Below are 4,797 nucleotides of genomic sequence, written 5' to 3' on the forward strand. Positions count from 1 at the left end.
TTGTGCGAAGTTGTGAAAAAGAGTGATATTACAATTGTGCGTACCAAGTTGTTGGCGCCATTAAGATCACAATTTCGTGCACCAAGTTTTTGGCGCCGATGCCGGAGATTGTTCGAGTTTGGACAACTGACGGTTCATCTTGTTGCTCAGATTAGGTAATTTTCTTCTTCTTTCAACTTTTATTTTATTCTCAAAAAGTTTTCAAAAATCTTTCAAATTTTTTTTATTTTCGTTTTTCTAAAAATAATTCTCAAAAAATCCAAAAAAAATTTATAAAATCATAAAAACCAAAAATATTTTGTGTTTCTTGTTTGAGTCTAGAGTCAATTTTTAAGTTTGGTGTCAATTGCATATTTTTATTTTGCTCAAAATTTTTCGAAAACTCATGCATGGTGTTCTTCATGATCTTCAAGTTGTTCTTGGTAAGTCTTCTTGTTTGATCTTCATATTTTCTTGCTTTGTGTCTTTTCTTGTTTTTCATATGCATTTTTAGTTTGTTAGTGTCTAAACATGAAAAATTTCTAAGTTTGGTGTCTTGCATGTTTTTCTTTTCTTGAAAGTTTTTCAAAAATAAGTCTTGATGTTCATCTTGATCTTCAAAGTATTCTTGGTGTTCATCTTGACATTCATAGTGTTCTTGCATGTTTTCTTTGTTTTGATCCAAAATTTTTATGTTTTGAGTCATTTTTGTGTTTTTCTCTCTCCTCATTAAAAATTTAAAAATAAAAAAATATCTTTTCCTTATTTTACTCATAAATTTCAAAATCTTTAGGTTGACTTAGTCAAAAATTTTTAAAATAAGTTGTTTCTTGTTAGTTAAGTCAAGATTTCATTTTTAAAATTCTTATCTTTTCAAATCTTTTTCAAAAATCAAATCTTTTTCATTTTCTCTTAATATTTTCAGAAATTTTAAAAATTGTTTTTCAAAGTCTTTTTCTTAATTTCATTTCAAATTTTCGAAAACTTTACTAACAATTAATGCGATTGATTAAAAAATTTGAAGTTTGTTACTTTCTTGTTAAGAAAGGTTCAATCTTTAAATTCTAGAATCATATCTTTTAGTTTCTTGTTAGTCAAGTAATCAATTTTAATTTCAAAAATCAAATCTTTCTAAATTTCTTTTTCAAATCTTTTTTAAAATAAATTTCAATCATATCTTTTTAATCATATCTTTTTCAAACTTTGATTTCAAAAATCTTTTCTAACTTCCTATCTTTTCAAAATTGATTTTCAAATCTTTTTCAACTAACTAATTGACTTTTTTGTTTCTTTTACTATTTCTTATCTTTTTCAAAACCACCTAACTACTTTTCTCTTTCCAATTTTTGAAAATCATCTTCCTCTTTTTCAAAATTCTATTAATTAACTAAATTGTTTCAAATTTTAATTTTAATTTTATTTCTTCTCTTAATTTTCGAAAATCACTAACCATTTTTCAAAAACAATTTTTGAATTCTCTCTCTCTCTCATCTCCTTCTATTTATTTATTTATCTACTAACACTTCTCTTCTACTCATAATTTGAACCCTCTTCTCTTCTCTCTGTGTTCGAATTTTTCTTCTTCTATTCTTTTCTTCTTCTACTCACATAAAGGAATCTCTATACTGTGACATAGAGGATTCCTCTTCTTTTCTGTTATCTTCTTTTTCATATGAGCAGGAGCAAGGACAAGAACATTCTTATTGAAGCAGATCCAGATACTGAAACGACTCTGAAGAGGAAGCTAAGAGAAGCTAAAACACAACACTCTAAAGAGGACTTTACTAAAATTTTTGATAAAGAAGTAGAGATGGCCGAACCCAATAATAATGGTGGAGGTGCAAGGAAGATGCTTGGTGACTTTACTGCACCAAATTCCAACTTTCATGGAAGAAGCATCTCAATCCCTGCCATTGGAGCAAACAATTTTGAGCAAAAGTCTCAATTAGTTTCTCTGATGCAACAGAATTGCAAGTTTTATGGACTTCCATCAGAAGATCCTTTTTAGTTCTTAACTGAATTCTTGTAGATCTGTGATACTGTTAAGACCAATGGGGTTGATCTCGAGGCCTACAGGCTTATGCTTTTCCCTTTTGCTGTAAGAGACAGAGCTAGAGTATGGTTGGACTCTCAACCTAAAGATAACTTGAACTCTTGGGATAAGCTGGTCACGACTTTCTTAGCTAAGTTCTTTCCTCCTCAAAAGCTGAGTAAGCTTAGAGTGGATATTCAAACCTTCAGACAGAAAGAAGGTGAATCCCTCTTTGAAGCTTGGGAGAGATACAAGCAACTGACTAAAAAGTGTCCTTCTGACATGCTTTCATAATGGACCATCCTGGATATATTCTATGATGGTCTATCCGAATTATCTAAGATGTCATTGGACCATTCTATAGGTGGATCTATTCACCTAAAGAAAATGCCTGTGGAAGCTCAGAAACTCATTGACATGGTTGCAAATAACCAATTCATGTACACTTCTTAAAGGAATCCTATGAATAATGGGACGCCTCAGAGGAAGGAAGTTCTTGAAATTGATGCTCTGAATGCCATATTGGCTCAGAACAAAATGTTGACTCAACAAGTCAACATGATTTCTCAGAGTCTGAATGGATTGCAAAATGCATCCAATAGTACTAAAGAAGCATCTTCTAAAGAAGAAGCTTATGATCCTGAGAACCCTGCAATGGCAGAGGTGAATTACATGGGTGAAGCCTATGGAAACACTTATAATCCCTCATGGAGAAATCATCCAAATTTCTCATGGAAGGATCAACAAAAGCCTTAACTAGGCTTTAATAATGGTGGAAGAAACAGGTTTAGCAATAGCAAGCCTTTTCCATCATCCTCTTAGCAACAGACAGAGAATTCTGAGCATAGCCCCTCTAGCTTAGCAAACATAGTCTCTGATCTATCTAAGGCCACTCTAAGTTTCATGAATGAAACAAGGTCCTCCATTAGAAATTTGGAGGCACAAGTGGGCCAGCTGAGTAAAAAATCACTAAAACTCCTCATAGTACTCTGATGTGTGGAAAATGATCAAAGACAAAACTCACCGGCAAGTGTACTGGGTCACATCAAGTAATAATAACTCACATGAGTGAGGTCGATCCCACAGGGATTGAAGGATTGAGCAATTTTAGTTTAGTGGTTGATTTAGTCAAGCAAACAAGAGTTAATTTGAGTGATTTGTGATTGACAGAAGCTAAATTGCATGAATTATAAAGGGAGAGGGAAAAATTGTAGTAAATTAAAGAGCTAAAGAATTTAAAGTGTTGAATCTTAAAGAACAAGTAAAGTGAATGACAGTAACTTAAAGTGTAAGAAATGTAAATTACAGAAGCTTAGAATGCAAGAAATGTAAATTGCTTGAATGTAAAAGGGAATTGGGAGCTGGGATTGCAGAACTTAAACAAAGGAAAGTAAATTGCAAAAGACAGAAAAATAAGAGAAGAATTAAACTGAAGTAAATCTCAAAAAGAAAAGTGATTAGGCTTGAAGCAGCCTTAACAGAGGAACAGAAAAGGAATGCCCAATGGAAGAGAACTTAATTCTCCTTCCAATTCAAGCAGAAGTTCCCAAAAGAGCAAGCAGAATTCAAAACAAAAAACAAAATGATCCAATTCTCCAATTACAATTTCAAAAAAATCAAAGAGTGAAAGTAAAAAAAGTAAAAAAAAGTCCTTTCTACATCTAACTAACACCTATTTATACACTTCCTAATTTGGATCTAAGAAATTGGGTGGGCTTTTAAATTTCGTGAAGAAATGAATTAATTTGGATTTTTGGGTGAATTTTGGGCCATGGTGCACCTCCCAGGGGAAAGCTCGGCTCTTGGCAAGAGCTTTGGTCAAGAGCTTCGGTTCCCTTCCTTGCTAAAGTGTGCGCACGGTCCTCCCTTGTGACAAGAGAACAAAGCTCTTTGCAAGAGCTTTAAAATCTTGGCAAGAGCTTTACTTGTCCTTGAGGTCCATGGTTCAAGTCTTGGGTGGAGCACTTGTGGAGCTAATTTTCTTGGCATAAGAGTAGCGCCCAAAGTTTCTCTTCCTTGAGGTTCCATGTTCGATCCTTGGTGAGGGAAGTTGCTGGCCATTTTCCTTGGCAAGTGAGTGGCACACAAGGCCTTGCTTCCTTGATGCTCCCTATTCGAACCTTGCTGAATGAAAATAAGCCAATTTTGGCTTGTTTTCCCTTGTGGAATAGCACTGCCCCTTTCCCTTTGGTCATGGGTTCAAGCCTTGGTGAGTGCATTGTTGAGCTTTTTCTCCTTGACTTTTCCCTTGGAATGCCCGAAAAAGCTCTTGGACAAAGATCTTGGCAAAAGCTTTGCATGTGAGCTTGCCTTGCTTCCTTCTTCCATGTGCTTTTGATAAAGCTCTTAGCAAGAGCTTTAAGCTCTTGGCAAGAGCTTGGCCTTTGAATTTTTGAAGGAAAGCTCTCCACAAGAGCTTTAAGCTCTTGGCAAGAGCTTTGTGCCCTTGTTCCTTGAATGCAGCCGCGCTTTTCTTCCTTGTGCCACACTTTCTTTCTTTGCTTAGATCATGCTCCTTAGGCTACGCTTTTCTTATTTTTTCTTTTCTTCACCTACAATTAATTAAAACAACCAATCAAAGTATCACACAATTCACAAAGCTTAAAATTCATTTAAAAACAATTTAATTTTAGCTTAAACTTCATGATTTTGTTTCAATTAAAGGGTGGTTGATTGATTCAAAGAAACCATGAAATTCCACTCCAAATTACTTACTTACAGTGCAAGAAAGTGCATAAAAACTAATGAAACAAGTGAAAAATGCTTGCAAAACTAGCATATGACGA

The 4,797-nt window shown here is 34.0% G+C and overlaps 1 non-coding gene across 1 annotated transcript; it reads right to left on the reverse strand.

Moving 5' to 3' along the window:
• Positions 1–2,191: 2,191 nt before the first annotated feature.
• Positions 2,192–2,299, reverse strand: LOC127742617 (small nucleolar RNA R71). Its single transcript, XR_008003964.1, has one exon. It is a non-coding gene; the product is annotated as a small nucleolar RNA R71 (small nucleolar RNA).
• Between the last annotated feature and the right edge of the window lie 2,498 nt (positions 2,300–4,797).

This window comes from Arachis duranensis, chromosome 1, assembly GCF_000817695.3.
Source record: "Arachis duranensis cultivar V14167 chromosome 1, aradu.V14167.gnm2.J7QH, whole genome shotgun sequence".
Classification (NCBI taxonomy): Eukaryota; Viridiplantae; Streptophyta; class Magnoliopsida; order Fabales; family Fabaceae; genus Arachis; species Arachis duranensis.